Consider the following 16,487-nt stretch of genomic DNA (forward strand, 5'->3'; position numbering starts at 1 on the left):
TTGGACGGGCCGTTTTCTCAAATGCTTCTGTATGGAGCACCCACCAGGTGTGGGGCGTGATTTTTGGGAACCTCGGGAGAAGAACAAGATGTGCAGCTCCTCGGAAGGGTTAGGAGGGTGAAGGCTTTGCGAGGAACCCAGGGAAGCTGTGTCCAGGGCCCTGGCTTTGGACTTCCTACTCTGAATCGTGGACGCCAGTTTGGAAAGCGGGGCTGCCATTCCAGTTGGGGGGTAAGGAAAGGATTCCCAACTCAGGCATCCTCTTAGGTGAGGGCAAAGGGACCCTCTGGGACCACACCCTTGAATGCTCCCGCTCAGGATTCCTGGGAAAGCCTGTGGAGACAGTTTGGGGTACAAAGGCGGTGGGAGAAGGTTTTGTCCCCAGTGTCATGGAGTTAGTTGTGGAAGGTTAAGGTTGGATCCAGAGGAAGTCCAGCTTCCCCTGCAGAGGGAAGCTGAGCCAGCAAATGTGGGTGGGGTGCAGTAGCTGCTAACCCTCCTGAGTGATGTGAGGGGCTTAGGTGGCAGGAGCCAGGGGCCTAGGGACAGAGAGAGCAGCCCCAGGGGGTCCAGACTGCACCTTGTGCCCTGAATAGCAGCCTCTGGTGCAGGTCTCAATTATGCCAGCAGCATGAAAATGCTGCCCGACTTGTCCCCAGGGGCTGGTTCCTTGGCAGAAGCCCTGTCTCCCGACAAGATGGGAAGTGATGTCACGCTGCGCACAGGAGCCTGCTCTTCTGGGGATGTTCACGGGTGTGACACAGTTCAGAGACTGTTGCCTCTCACTGACCTGGACCTTGGACTTCCAGAGGAAGAGCCTTGGCACTGGCGGCCGCTTCTTCCCATCGCTCGCGTTAGTGTCTTCACCTTGGAGGCTGCCCTGGGAGCCTGCATTGCGCTGGGAGGGGGAGGGAGGTCGAAGCGGAGAAGGGGCAGGGGATGGCAGGGGTCGTGGGGCCTGCAGACCCTGCTCTGTGCTGATGTCATTAGTTTTTTAGGCCTGTCCAGAATGACACCAGGAGCCCTCCTGTTCAACCTGGGACAGGCACAGCACTGCGGCTGCCAGTCTTCCTGCCAAGGACATGGGGACAGGCCGCTCTCCGGGGGACTGCCTGCACCCTCCAGGCAGAGCCAACTGGCCAGCCAAGTCCCTGTGGCTTCTCCGGGGACTAAGACATAAGAAAAGGTGAGAGCCTTGAGAACAAATGATGGGCCTGGGCATCGACTGGAAATGGGACACTGGTGAGGCTCTCTTGGCAAGGTGGCAGCACCCTGAATCCCGAAGACAAGGAGTACCAGGGAGGCAGGTGGGGGAGGGCAGGAAAAGGCTCCAGGTGCTGCTGGGATCCCAGGGCTCCAGGGCCGGATCCTGACCCATGACACTTCCCCATGGACTGTTTTTGCTTTTCGCCCAATGCAGAGTCAGCAGTTTCTCTGCTATTCTCATTCTCTGCAGATCTGACTAAGGATCAGAACTTGTCTTTCCTTTTGTGCATGTGAACTTTAACCCCACAAATGCAAGATACTTAGAAATCATCTGGTCCAAGGCCCAGAGTCAGAGATGAGGATGGTGAGGCTCACAGATTAACTGACTTGCCCAAGGACATGGGACGCTCAGGGCAGACCTGGGAGTCCCTGGAAAATGTTCCGACCTGGCATGTGGGACAAGGATGAAATCATCAGCCCTGGACCCATCAGGCGCCCCAACTCAGGTGAAGTAGGACAAGGTAAGGAAATTGGGCACTGGGAGGTGACATGGACCTGGGGTGCTAAGAACCAGAGGCATAATTTACAGGACGTCAGGTAGTTCTGCTCTGAGATCTGAACAGTGCCCTTGAGCAGGTTTGCAGCACCTCTGGTTTACAACTCTCACTGTACAAAGTCCCAAGAGGAGAAAACATGGGACTTCCTTATAGTTGTTCCTCTTTTCAATTCTCCGAAATCCGGGCCCCTTGAGTCTGGGGGCTCCCGGGTGGGTTATTGGTGCTGTAATTCAGAATTCCTCCAGCAGAGGGCTCCAGAGGACGCAGGAAGGAGACCCAGTGATCCCTGCCCAGCTGGGTGGTTTGCAGAGCCCGGGTTTTAGCTTTCTTTAGTTCCATGTGTTCAGGCAGAAGAATTTTCAACTGGTAAAAACAGAAAGTTTACTTAGAAATTTCCTTGCCATTCAGGATGTGTGTCATCTCCTAGGTCACTCCACATTTCATTTTGGCCTCTTATAAAGTTCTGTTGAACACACTACAGGGGTGCGCTGTGGCTTTCATTGTCATCCTTTCTTTGAGTAGGCTTGATGCGTCATTTGTACATCTGTTATCTGAGGAAATTTAGCAATATTCCCAGGGAAGGCTGGCCATCCTTGAACAGGGTACCAAAGGACAATTGGGATGGGCCACCAGCAATGCTGACCTGAGCATTCTGGTCCATTTGCAAGGTCTTCAGGCCACCCTTGGGTTTCATGTTGGGCCTTGTGCCTGTCTCTTGCTTGAGGAGTGTTACAGAAGGATGGTCGCAAACCCAGACCTTTAGATCAGCTACTGGGTTTGGTCCCCTTCTTTCCTACCAGCCTCTCCCTTGGTGGTCTGCCTTTTTGTCCTTGTTTGGGGGTTTCTATTTGGAATCTCAGCTGACTTTTGTGCCCAGTGAGTTCCTTCTTTCCTCCCAAACAGTTCCTCTTGTTTAACGTTGATTTGGTGTTGTGAGTAGAACCGATTTGAAGACCCTTGAAGCTAAAATGCTGCGTGCTCAGACCCTTCAGCTACTCGGGGGGAATTTCTGCCATTATCCAGAAGACAGCCTGTTTTCCTGTATCATGAGATTATCTCTCTTCTCCATGGTAGAATACATTTTATCGATTGCTCTTGTTTCGTAGATTGTGTAGACCATACAGGTGCTAACTCCTTAGTCTTCCAGTTTAGGGCAGTACAAGGCTGTGTTGTACGTGTTCGTGTGTACACAGCAAATGCTTGTCGAGGTCATTGCTGCAGAGCAGGGGAGCTCCCAGACCCCTTGTGGTGATGTAGGTGGTGTTTAGGTTGACTCGACAGGAGTGGAGAAAGTTAACCAAGAAATTTGACAAGGGTCGTCTCAAATGGGACCATAGGCAACCTATAGCTTTTTGACTCTCTGGCAGTGTAAAATCATTAGATTTGCCAAAGAATTCTTTTTTTTTTTTTTTTTTTTTGAGGAAGGTTAGCCCTGAGCTAACTACTGTCAGTCCTCCTCTTTTTTGCTGAGGAAGCCTGGCCCTGAGCTAACATCGTACCCATCTTCCTCTACTTTATACGTGGGATGCCTACCATAGAATGGTGTGCCAAGCAGTGCCATGTCCGCACCTGGGATCCGAACCGGCGAACCCCGGGCCACCGAGAAGCGGAACATGCACACTTAACTGCTGTGCCACCGGGCCGGCCCCCCAAAGAATTCTTGATGGTACCTTCTTGATAATTCGGTTCAACCCAACAAGCATTTATTGGGCATCCACTGACGTGAGAATGTGGGCTGTGAGTAGGTACGAACAGTACAGGATATGGTCCCTGCCTTTAAAAATCAACAGCATTTCACTGTGTGACAGAAGGGTGGCAAAGCAACAAGGCGTGGGGACACTTTTCAATGATAGAGCTGACGGTCCCGGTTCTGCCTTTTCCTCCTTCCTCTTTGAGCCAAGTCCAGGTCAAGAGTGGACACTTGGAGATTGGGCCAGGGTGCTGGGTCACTTGAGTTTAGAAGGATCGCTAGTTGCCCCATCCAGTCCTGGGGCTCAGGGTCCCGTTGCAGGGCCGGCTGAAGGCCTGGTGCTCGCTTTCTTGGGGCATCTTGCTTCAGGGTCTCTCTGCTGGGGGGTGGGGTGTTTGGCCTGAACTTCTTGTCCAAAAAGGGCCTTCAGATTTTTTACACCGTTTCTAGTAAACAGCATGATTCTATTGTATTTGGATTGTGTGTGTGCGCGCTAAAAGCGTTCTGTTTTTAAATTTTAAATGTTTAAAATGTGCATTTTTCTAACCCTGTTTTGTTATTTCTTCACTTTGTAAACTCCCAAGTCTGCTAAGACATGGCCGTAGCCTGGGTTTCTCATGCCTCCTGAAGGGCCCTGCCACCGCAAGGCATCGCCCCTTTGTGGTCTGAAGGTCCCCTTGCCCTGCGGCCCAAAGGTTGTAAATGGTCCATTCAAGGTCTCAGGGATATCAGGCTTCCTTCTGTGTAATAAATAAGCGCTTATTTCACAACAGTGTAATAAATAAGTGCTTATTTCACAACAGGGAGTGAACCAAGCATAAGTGTTGTTTTTTTTTTTAAAGTACAAATTTGTTTTTCCTTCAAAACGGGAGGAGTAAGATAAGGCTGGTTCGTGATAGCATTGTGAAATGGGCCAAGCTTGTCTCTGATGCTCGCCTTCACCCTGATGGCCTCCCAGGCCACCCCGTAGGTTCAGAGGCACCTCAGGTCACCAATGAACCTCTTCTGAGCACCTCTGCTCAGCCTGAGCACCACATTGTGTCGTGTCTGAGCCATCTCGTCCCTCTCTTCTGCCTTAGAAGTTTGCAAATTCTATTGGGGATCCAAGTGCACATAAGCTCCTGGAAGGCACAGGCTCCTCTCAGCCATTTCCTGAAGACCGTAGTGCCTTGACTCGAAGGAGAGGTTCCTACCAGCAAAATCCCGCGTTGGAGTGAAGGCTGCTGAGGGATACTTGAGCAGACCTGCCAGGTCTCCAAGCCACCTCCTGTGCAACTGGCCCTGGAATTAGTTTGCTTTTCATAACTGCTTTTTTTCTTGGCTTCTTCAGGTCCCTGGAGGCCGAAAGTGGCTGCTCTCCCAAGGTGTTCCCTCTAGGCAAGTGGAAGAGACACGGCTCCAGCAAAGAAGTCCTGTGAGTACCTTATATCTTTCAGCCAGGAATCTGGATGCCTGCAACACACAGTTTTCTGAGGGCTGTGTTAGCCTTCTTCCTATTTCTAGAAAGACCTGGGTGGTGCTAATCCGCAGCTAACTACAATGGAAGGGGCAATGACTACAAGTACATAACTTAGTAGCGTCTGCCAAAAGGATTGAGGATGAGTGTTGATGTGGCTGGGTAGAGAGAAAGGGGTTCCACCGAGAACACTGACCTGCATCATTCATGAGAATCACCCCCATGGTCCTCATGGTGGAAATATTTATATACTCTAGGATCAGGGTGCCTTTCTTTCTGGCTCTTTTTCTGTTGACCTCAGCTATCTTTTAGAGTAGACTTACCTTAGATGGACAGCCCAGTCCACCAATTACTGTGTCTCTTTAACATCTGCCCTGTTTTGCAAGGGCCCCAGCCGTCCTTGGCATTTCTATAGCATTCCCTGCTCCACGATCGCAAAGCCCAGGTTTGGAATGCTCTTCAACCCACACTCCAATGGATGACCCTATCTTCCATAGAACAATCCACATTTCCTACTGGCATGGGTTACTTTTCCTTTATTTTCTTCTTTCTGATTAATCAATAGAATAATGTGGTTATCTGCAATAGAAATAAAGTGTTTATGTTAATATTTTCTGAATGAGGAGAGGATTGTTACTTGTTGCCTCTATAGCCCTTTGGCTGTAAGAAATAAGTATTATAACCATGGGCCTAAAGACCTCCTTAGTATTGTTAACTCTGATGTCTACCTGGGGGCCCGGGATGGAAACTGGCTTGATGGTTACAGCCTCTGGTCCTCACTGCGCGTGGTGATGAGGAGGTGGTGACTAATGATGGTGCATGTCAGCCCCCAGGGGCCTAGTGCTGTCTCTTTGGCTTCAGGGAGGAGGAGAGGACTCCTTGGTATGTTCCAAGATCAGCAAGAGGCCGGTGTGGCTGGAACAGAGTAAGCAAAAAAGAGCAGCGAGAAATGAGGTAAAGTTAGTTGGGAGTCGCGTCACAGAAGGGACTTTTTAGGCCACAGAAGGGACCTTGGCTTTGACTCTGAGCTGAGTGAGGAGCTGCTGGAGGGTTTTGAGCAGAGGAGCGATGTGATCAAACTTCATTCTAAATAGGTCACTCCTGGATGCTGCGCTGAGGACAGACTTTGGGGAACGAGGGCCAGGTGAGGCCATTTGGGAGGCCGTGACATTCAGGCAAGAATGACAGTGGCTTGGACATCAGTCATCCAGACGAGAGTGACAGTGGCTGGACACGAGTGGAAGACACGATATGATGAGAAAAAGCCGAGAAAGGCTGTATTTTGAAGGTGGAGCCAGCAGGATTTGCTGATGGACTGAATGTAGAGGGAGAGAGACGCAGGTCAGGGGTGAACTGCAAGGACTTTTGCCAGAGCAAAAGGAAGGATGGAGTTGCCACGTATGGAGACGGGGGAGACTTCAGAGGAGCATCTGGGGAGTCAGGGTGCAATCAGGACTTTAATTTGGCATATATCACATTTTTCAGATTCCTAGTCCACATCCACAAGACTTTGAATTGGCAGTCAGCCATCAGAGTCTGGAGGTCAGCAGAGAGGTTGTGGCTACATATATTAATTTGGGAGTTGTCAGCGTACAGATGTGATTGAGAAACCATGAGGCTGGATGAGATCACCCAGGGAGTGTGTACGGATGGGTGGAGCCGTGGGGTCCTCCAACCCCAGGACAGTAGAGGTGAGGGGAGGAACGGGCAGAGGAGACTGATAAGAAGTGGTCGGTGAAGTAGGTGAGAACCAAGAGAGGGTGGTATCCAAAAACGTAAAGGAAAAAAGAGTTTCAAAGATCAGGGAGGGACCAGTTGTATCAAATGATGCTGATGGGTCAAGCAAAATGGAGACTTGGAATTGAGCATCGGGTTTAGCAATGTGGAGGTCATCGGTGACCTTGACAAGGTATGAGAAGAACGAAAGCAAGCTTTAATGCTGCCTCCCTGGACCCAGTAGGCAAGAAAGAGGATCTGTCAGACTCAGGCTCATGGCAGCAAAAAGCAGGTGGCACTGGCCTAGCAGCCTTCAGAGTTTGAAGGGCTCACAGTCTCAGGGGAAGCCCATCGCTTCTGCATAGGTCTCAGCAGGTGCAGCTGCAGCGGCAGGGCCAGGGTGCCTGTCCTCTTGTCTCCAGCGATTGCAGAGACAGCCCCCAGGCCGTTAGTCTACAGGGCTAACCAGATCTAGTTCTGGTCCTATTGTGAGCTGCCAGGCATTCAGCACTGGGCTGCCTGGCACAAGTGACCCATTAGACTTCAAAATATTTTGCCCAAACTCAGTCACACCACTACCTTTCAAACACTCGTGTTCATATGCAGACAGCTGCATTATAACCAAAGCACATTGGCTGGCTTGATACTGAAAGACCTTCAACCTTCAACAATTAGTTGAAGGACAGTTTGGTGGCCAAATAAAAGTCTCCTTACCATGTTGCATTTGGGGATCCCAGACCCCAAAAGTAGATTGTCATGGAGAGACTCTTACCAAACCTATTATGCTTCATAATGAACAGTGTCTTACAGCAAGCACAGTGGTGGGAGGCTGCCGTCCTAGGGCTCTTTCTCATAAGGCCCCTCAGTGTAAGCCAGTGACAACAAGCCAACCTGTGACACGGCCCAGGTTTGCAATTTTCTGATGATTCAGGATAGACTTCAGAGCTGCATTGGCAACTACAGTAGCTGCTACCCACACGAGCTGATGCACTGAGGAACTGGACGTTACATCTATTTAGTTCGTTATTCTGATAGTCACATGTGGCTGGTGGCTGCCGTATTGGACAGCAAAGACAGAACTTTGCCAGCCTTACAGAAGTTCTGTTGGATGGCACCACGATGTTTTTAACCTTTTAAATTTGTCGGGAGGAGGGGGTCGGGAGGAGACAGGTGAGGAATCTTCTGAAGCTGTACATAAATTTTTGTGTGATGTAAGTTGGTGTTTTTTTTTCTTGGAAAGAGTTAATAGCTTTCATCAGATTCTCAAAAGATTATGTGACCCCAAAAAAGTTGAGAACCACCAATCTTGAGCAATAGATAATATATATATACTTAAACATGTATATTACATATAATATGACATGTGTTATATATTATGTAATAGATATTATCCTATATGTTGTGGGACAGTACCTGATGAGATAGAACAGCCCTTTTTTGTTTTGTTTTTTGAGGAAGATTAGCCCTGAGCTAACTACTGCCAATCCTCCTCTTTTTGCTGAGGAAGACTGGCCCTGAGCTAACATCCATGCCCATCTTCCTCCACTTCATATGCGGGATGCCTACCACAGCATGGCGTTTGCCAAGTGGTGCCACGTCCGCACCCGGGATCCGAACCGGCGAACCCCGGCCACTGAGAAGCGGAACGTGCGAACTCAACCAGTGCGCCACCGGCTGGGCCCCCCAGCCCTTTTTATTTAGCAAGAGAAACTGCTCTTTAAAAGTTGTGTGCTGCTTCTGTTTCTGGCAGGGGAGTCCTGCAGCTGTCTTGGAGCAGGCCGTCTTTGTCACAGGAAGAACCACTCAAGCGTCCCTTTGACACTGGGTTCTGAGGACAGGGGAAGGCTGGAAGTGTTTGGCTGAGGAAGGGCTGTAGCCAGGTGAGCTGCGTTCCCTCCCCCAGTGAGAAGGTGACTGGAAATTTGAAGTGGGGCCAATGGGCCTTGGGGGAAAAGAAGGTGGAGTCCCAGACCTTGGACCGTCTCGGATAGACTGGGATGGCCCCGATGTCAGCCGACAGGCGGGAGGGCACCTCAAAGGGCGAGGTGTCTGGGGAACGAAATCATCTGAAGCCGACCCCAGGGACTAGGAAGTCCTAGAGAAGGGGTGGACTCAGCACCCTGGCAGCATTTGTTGGTGATTGACAGCAGACTCTGAAGCCAGACTGCCTGGGCTCACAACCCAGCTCTGCTGCTAACTAGCAGCATAACCTTGGGTGAGCTCTCTAACCCCTCCGTGCCTCAGTTTCTTTATCTGTGAGACAGGGAGAATAAAAGCCTAGGGTTACTGTGAGGATTAAACAAGATACTATTGTAAGCACTTGGGCCTGAGCTTGGCCAAGAGAGACCCCTAATCTGTGTTTGTTGAATCGTCCAATGTGTGGATCGGCAAGACTCATGTCTCCAAAGAGCTGTGACATGGAGGGCTGTGGGTTGGCCCTGTCTGGGACAGGGGGACATCCTCCTCCATCACCCTGCCCAACTGCACCTGGGAAAACCAGCCGATTGCTACCTGACCGTCCCAGATCTCTTCTGAAGGGACTGTGGGGGTGATAGCCACGACTGGCATCCTTGGGGTGAGCTGCTGCTCCCAGAATTCTTGGGCAGCTGGGATCCTCGACCTTCCCACAGTCCTTAGGGCGGGACCTTGGGACCATCAACGGTTTGGACATTAATAGGATATTGGCCCTATGTTCCACTTTAAGCTGGAGAAATGGGAGGTACCAGTCACGTGTAGTTTTGAAAGCTGCAGCAGCCAAGAGACCTGGGCAAGTCTCACTTCTCCGCGCACGCAAGGTCGGGGAGTTTTCACTTGTTCCAATAACAATGGAGGAGTTTCCCACGGTGCAGGCCACCTTGTCAAATCATGCTCCTGTGTTCTGAGGTTAACCACCCTGCCTTTGGGATTCAGCAGAGGTCCAAATCCCAGATCTGTCGCTTTCAAGCTGTAGGACCTTAGACAAGGACAGGGACTGAAGCTTCTCTGAGACTCAGTTTATCACTTGCTAAACGGGCCTAACACCGGGGGTTTCATAGAGCTGCTGGGGATTGAAGGAGAGCAAGTCTGCAAAACCCGTAAGTCTGTCACACGCATAATGAGGACTTGACAAATGGGAGCTAAATAATGTATGTATGTATATGTATTAAATAGCTGTAGATCGGTCCATCCAAGTATAGATAACTCCTAAGAATTGATCTCTCTCTGTCTTCAGTTAGGAAAAAGGTTGATTTGATGCATGAGCCAAAGAGTGACTTTAGGAGCTGGAAAATAAACAGAACCTTAAAGCTATGTTTAGTTAAAATGTCTAGTCAGCATAGCAATGAGGAAATACTTCAAAGCAATTCTCCCCTTTGTACAGCATTTTGACTTTTTACATTTATTTGTTATTTTTAATCCGGTGGTGATTTCTTCACCAAGCTGGGCTTCCTTCTTCAGAGATGGGGCCTTGAAAATTGTGCCTGCCGACACAGGGCTTTGTCAGTGCTAGATGGGCTCCCTGGAGCACCCCCCCACCCATGCCACATAATACACACTGGCCTGTACACCATCACCCCACGGAGTAAGTCTCTGATGTTGGGGCCACAATGAAGAAAGCCCCAGCCCGCAAGACCCCTTTCTTCTGCAGGGTCCGGGCCGAGGCCCTGCAGCTACAGTCCCATCTTCAAGGGCCTAAGAGACAGGCTGCTTTGGCCTCAGGGCCCTGGCTGAAAACCACTGCAGCCATAGGATGCTGACCCTCCTGAGTCACCCACAACCAGGATTCCATCTTCTAAGTGAGGGAGGTAGCGTTGACCAAGGTGCAGGGCTTTCCGTCCTGCCGGCTTCATGCCGAGTATGTCTAGCCAGTAAGGAGGAATGGGGGCTCCTTTTTGTTTGTTTGTTTTCTCCTGAGATATAACTCACATGCCATAAATTCTACCATTAAAAAGTGTACAATTCAGTGGGATTTATTATATTCACGAAATTGTGCAACCATCACCATGATCTAATCCCAGGACATTGTTTTCCTTTTTGTCATTCACATTTTTGGACGCGATCCATCGGTAGGTTGACTGGGAAGCAGGACTCCTCGGGTCTCTGTGGTTAAATTAAGACCTGAATGCCTCCTGGGTGCCCTGTTTCACCGCTGGGTCTGGGGACGCAGGTGCAGCGCCCCGCGGGGGGCAGAAGTTGAGGCTTGTCCACGCTACCTCCGTTGCTCTCCGGCTTGTGAGTCAGGGGCGTATGTGTGTCCACGTGCTGGATGGGTTCTACAGGAAACACAGATGGGCTGTGCACCTGGCAGGGCTGGGGAGAGACGAGACAGACTTTGGCACAGAGAGAGGCCTTTGTAAAACAGTCCTCACGCACACAAAAATGCTTAAAGAAAAAAAAATGAGGCCTGGATGTGGTTTGGCTTCTCTGGATGGAAAAGTGGATAGGAATCTGGTTCTTTCAGTTCTCTGTTTGCCAAAGTCTGGTGTCTCCAAATGCATTCATTTACCTTTTTAGCTGTCCAGGTCAAGGCATTTTGGTGGCTCTGAAAGGAAAGCAAGAGGAAAGGACAAAGGAGGGCAGAGGCTCTCGGACGTGAATGCTGCCAGGTGTCTACACACATGGAGCAGAGAACCCAAGCTTCCTCAGGGCCCAGTGCCCCAGAGTTTCCTTAGATGAGCTGGTGAATGCCTGAAAGTGCCCCGTGTGTGCAGACGCTCTCTCGAGCGCAGTCCTTACAATTGCCCTGGGGGGGGGGTAGTCATTCATTCATTCACTCATTCATTCCATATTATTTATTGAATCCATACCATGAGCCTGACCGCTGTCTGCACACATGAGGACACCGGGGCCTGGAGAGGCTAAGCAATTTGCCAAATTGAGGCAAGATGGCAGGTGCTTAAAGAGTGAGGCTCGGGGATCTGAAAGGCATGGGTCTGGGTCCTGGTTCCACCTCTCTCTCCTCCTTGTGATGGCAGCCAAGTTTCTGAGCCTCCATTTCCTCATCTGTACATGGGGCAGTGCTAGGACATCTCCCAGGACTGTTTTGAGGATTGGGTGAGATTCCCTGGGCAGGGTTTAGGATGATGGCAGGCACACAGGGTGCTCAGGGCAAGTTAGCTGTTATTATTATTACTGCCCAAGGTCACACAGTGAGCCAGGTTTAGAACCTGCTTTTCCCTTCCCTCGCCACGTGCTGCCTCCAGAGCCACCTGCCTCACTTAATCCTCCTGAGTCTTTGAGGATCTTTGAAGGCTTTCTCCACCCCATCTACCCTGTGGTGATGGCCACCCCGGGAGGCAAGGGTCGGTGGGGAATTGTCCCCTCCCCCGCACTGCTGGTGGTGGGGAAAGGTAGGCCTGACCTGCAGCCATCCGCCTGTACCTGGACATTCTCACCTGCCGGCTGGCTCTCTCCTTCTCTAGGACTGTTCTAGAATCCCTGGAAAAATCTGGGAAACACGAGCTCCACACAGATTCATCCCTGTGAGCTTCGGGATCCTAATGTGTCAGATGCGGCAGCTCACAGCTGGCCTCCACTCGCTCCCTCCGGTGTGCCCAAATGGGATTACACATCTGGCAACAGCCCTTTCCAGTTCTCCTCTCAGGACCGTTTTCTCTCAGTGCAGGACGAATGAGTTTTCGCTCTCCCTGCAGGGAGCCCTTGCCTCCTGAGGCCAAGGAGGCCTTCGCCCTTCAGTTCTGTCCGTGTGGAGGAGACCGTCCTGCCGGGTCGCCGGCGCATCCCGCAGACTCCCGCGAGTGTGTGTAGGTGTGCGTCTGCGAGGAGGGTCTGCCCCTGATGAAGCGGTTTCTGTCCTACAGCAACCCCGAGGGCAGAAACACCTGGAGCAGAGGGAGACCCGGGGACTCCTTGCCCCTTCGTACCTGGGCGCGGCGGGCTGCGTGGTGGTTTGTCTCCCAAAGGTCCCGAAGTCCCGACCAGGTCGGACTGGGTGGGATCTGTGATGCTTGGGGGCGGGATGACGGCTGGAGACCCCTCTCCGCACCGCGGGGCGGGGGGCGGGGTCTTCAGGGCCGCCCCTGCACGTGCGTCCCCACCAAACCCGAGGGCGCCCAGCTCCACGCGCAGGGTAGCGCGGAAACGGCGAGAAATGGGAGGTGTGCATCTCCCGCGCTGCCGGGTGCCTTCCTGCGACTTCAAGTTTGGGACCCGCGTCCGCGTTTTTGTTTCTGGGAACCTTTAGGCGGGTGCGGGGCGCTTCGCCAGGGCCCTGCCCAGCTCACGGACCCCGCCTGGAGCACCCGGCTCCCCAGCGCCGCGCCTCGGCCGTGCCCCACGCCTGCTCCTGCGCCCCGGGCCGCACGGAACGGTGTCACCCCAGCGGCCCGCAGCGCCGGAACTTGGGGGCGCGGTGAGTGGGGGCGGGGCGCCGGGCCGGCAGGCGGTGGCCGTGTGGGGTGCCCGTTTCTGGCACTAGAAGTCCTTTCTCATCTCCTTGAATCTGGGGCTGCGTGGGACCTTTGAGCTCTCCAGGCTGACAATGTCGCGGAGACGACAGGTCCAGACCCGGGACACGTCCGTCACCCGCGCCCGGGACGCAGGTTTCTTCTTCCCTGTTCCCGGGGAGAGGCCCGGGGGCTGGGCGTCGCGGCGAGCGTCCCCGTGGTTTCCGTTTGCTTTCTTACAGGACCCCCTCGGCCCGCCTGGGCTTCGGTCCCGCCGCGGACAGGCGAGGAGCCTGCGCAAGAGTCGCGATGGCCGTGGAGCCCGGGACATCGGCTCTGGGAGGCGCGCCCCGGGACTCGGCGGGGGGCGGAGGCGAGGGGCGCTGCGCAAAGTCGGCGCTCTGGCCAGGGAAGCGCCAGCCCGGGCAGGCGGCGGCGGTGGAGGGGCACGGGGCCCGGACCCTGTGCCCGGGAAACCTGTTCCACGGCCAGGCGCGCGCCATTGCCCTGCAGCGCGCCCCGACGCGGCGGCCCTGGCCTCCGGCAGTGAGCATACCCCATCCCCCGACGTGAGCGCGGCGCCCGCTGCGCCGCCACCCCAATCCCGCGCGAACTGGCGCCGCCCCCACCCGCTCCTCTTTTCCCCACCTGGCCCTTTTTCTTTTCTGGTGGAGGAGATGCCGGCGCCCCGTCCCGGGTGCGAGCTGACTCCCCGGATCTGGGCGGGCGAGAGGCTTCTCCCTCCCCGGGCCCGGGTGGTGAGCGCAGGAGGGAGGACCAGAAGCGGGCTCTGCCTGGGCTTGCCTGGGCTTGTCAGAGCCGGCCTCCTTCCCACAGTGACCGCGCAGATCTGGGGGGATTTCGAGATGTTGCGGGAGTCTTGCAGCCAAGCCCCGGGAAGGAGGGGGCTGGAAGCCTGCGCGACCTGCTCGTCCGGTCCTGGGTGAGCGCAGGTAAACGCTTGTGTTCTCTGTGTGAAAGTTCGAAAAGGAGGCGGGAACTAAACCAAATGTTTTAATAATGATGATGATGATGATGATGGAAGCCCTGTTGAATTGTGTGGCCTCCAAGTCATAAGGAGAGTAATTTCCAAGAAGCAACAAAATGCTCTTTGATTTCATAATCTCTGGAGAGAAAGGGTTCCTTTTTTGGCTTTTGCATGGCTGGTTCTTTCTTCCCAGCTCTGTCGTGGGTGCGGGAGGGCTCGCTCCTCTGGGCGTGGAAACGGGGCCTTTGGCTTTCCTGCCGCTGCTTACCCTGCGAGAAGGGAGCAAATACCTCCATTTCCTGAAAGTGGGGCCATTGAGACCAGCTCCACAAAGTGGTTGCGGAAAGTCTCAGATGCAAAAGTGCTTCGGTCACTAAAATAATGTTATGAAAGAGGTCAGGTCTGCCAACTTTGAAAGAGAAGAACAGGAAAAGGGGTTTCAGCCTTCCTGTCCCCAAGTGACCACAAGCCCCCCTGCTGGCCGGAGCACTGTCCAGCCAGGGAGCTGCAGGCCAGGATGGAGACTGCAAGGGAGGGCCTTCTGGGAGTTCACCCTGCTGGCAGGGAGGAGCAGGTGGCAGTGTGGTGGCCCCAGGTTAGGGGGATGTAGGGCATGTGCCCCAGCAGCTTGACTGTTTCTGTGCCTGGTGGGGGGCTGGGAGCAAGGGGATAGCATGGCTGTGCAGAACACCCCAGGGCCTGCCCCTCCTGTTACATCCAGGCTGGTCTCCTGCAGGAAGGAGTGGCTAGACCTCCTGGATAAGTGTCTGTGGAACTCTTATCAGATGCCAAGAGTCACATCAAAAGGCCAAAGTGGCCCACTCTAAGTTATGTGGGGCCATTTCTGCCTCTGTCCCCAGGTCTGAGAGACATTTAGCTCAGTGGCTGCTCCCCTCAGCTTCTGTGTCTTGCATGAGCCACAAGTGCTGTGGAGTAATGGCCGAGATGGTGGGCTTGAGGGTCTCTCCAGGGGCGGAGGGCTGATGGGGCAGCATCACCTGTATCCTGGGGCCCACTGGCATCTGCTGCCCTGTGGGTTAGTGGCCTATCTCCTTAGCTTCCCAAACCTGAGGACTGGCCAGGACTGGCCTGCCCTGCCCTGCCAATTCAGCTTTCTCTCCAGCCTCAAGGATCCCCGGGTTAACAGGCTTGGCAGCCCCAAAGACTGCACTTTTATTTCCCACCTCCGGCCCTTGGCCCACATCAGAAATCGATAATGCTATACCTAGACTGGCCTCTGGGTCCTTCTCGTCACATCATGCCAGGCAGCACTTCCCATTGATCGTGCAGCCTGATTGTCATTCCCAGGCCTGTACCTGCTCTTGTAACTGGCTCCCGGGCCAGGAGGCGTAGGAAGATGAAAGGATGAACACGATGCTGCCCCTGGTCATAGGCTGCTCAACCTCAGGTGAGGGGAGATCAGACATATCTAGTAAGGAAACAACTAGGCAGGACTCATTCATTCATTCAGTAGATATTTATCAAGTCCTTGCTATGTACCAGCATTATTGTTATTATTATTTTGGAGAGGAAGATTGGCCCTGAGCTAACATCTGTGCCAATCCTCCTCCGCTTCGTATGTGGGATGCTGCCGTAGCATGACTTGATGAGTGGCGTATAGCTCCACGCCCGGGATCTGAACTGGCAAACCCTAAGCCGCCGAAGTGGAGTGCGTGAACTTAACCACTCAGCCACTGGGCCCGACCCTGTCTCTGCATTATTTTAGCATTGGGAATACAGCATCAAACCAAATAGCCAAATCCTTGCTTTTGTGGAGTTGATCTTCTGGTGGAGGAAACAGGTGAAAAATGAACAAAATAAATATTTAAAGCAATGTTAGGTTGTGATAAGTGCTCTGAAGGGGTAGGAGGGAGAGGAGTGCCAGGCAGGCGGGTAAGTCACTGAGGGGAGCGGCGGCTTTTCAGGCAGAAGGGCCACCAGGGCAGAGGTCCTGTGTTGGTGCATTTGACAAATTTTCAAGAAAGCCAGTGAGGGTGGAGGCGAGTGGCAACAGGTGAAGTCGGGCAGAGGCCGGATCACGGAGGGCTTGTATGCCCTGAGGACGTAGCAGGAAATCCAATAGGGGATGTTCAGCGGCCTTTGGAGGGTTCTGTCGTGGTCTCGTGTTTTAAAACTATCACTCTGGCTGTTGTGCAAAGAATATACAGAGCCAAGAGTGGCAGCAGGTCGACCTACTGGAGGCTGTCCTTTGTCCCACTGGAACCACAGGGGCTTGGACTAGCGCTGTAGTGTGGAGGGCAGAGAGGCAGCAGGTTTTGAAGGTAGAGCCAATAGTCTGCTGCTGGATGGACATGGCGGGATGGAGCAAAACGAAGAGGAGACAGAGATGACTCCGAAGTTTGTGGCCTGCACAGGTGGGTGAGTCATTTACTGAGATGGGAAAAACTGGGAGAAGCAGGCCATAGGGTTTTCTGTGGGATCTGGAGTTCTGATTTGGCTACACTAAGTTGCCCGTTAGACACCCAAGTGG

The 16,487-nt window shown here is 53.1% G+C and overlaps 1 long non-coding RNA gene across 1 annotated transcript; it reads right to left on the minus strand.

Moving 5' to 3' along the window:
• Positions 1 to 10,551: 10,551 nt before the first annotated feature.
• On the minus strand, positions 10,552 to 13,728 carry LOC139081999 (uncharacterized). The gene is made up of 2 exons (XR_011537594.1): positions 11,109 to 13,728; positions 10,552 to 10,912 (listed from the first exon to the last, which is right to left on the minus strand). It is a non-coding gene; the product is annotated as an uncharacterized lncRNA (long non-coding RNA).
• Between the last annotated feature and the right edge of the window lie 2,759 nt (positions 13,729 to 16,487).

The sequence above is a fragment of the Equus przewalskii genome, chromosome 2 (genome assembly GCF_037783145.1).
Source record: "Equus przewalskii isolate Varuska chromosome 2, EquPr2, whole genome shotgun sequence".
Taxonomy (NCBI): Eukaryota; Metazoa; Chordata; class Mammalia; order Perissodactyla; family Equidae; genus Equus; species Equus przewalskii.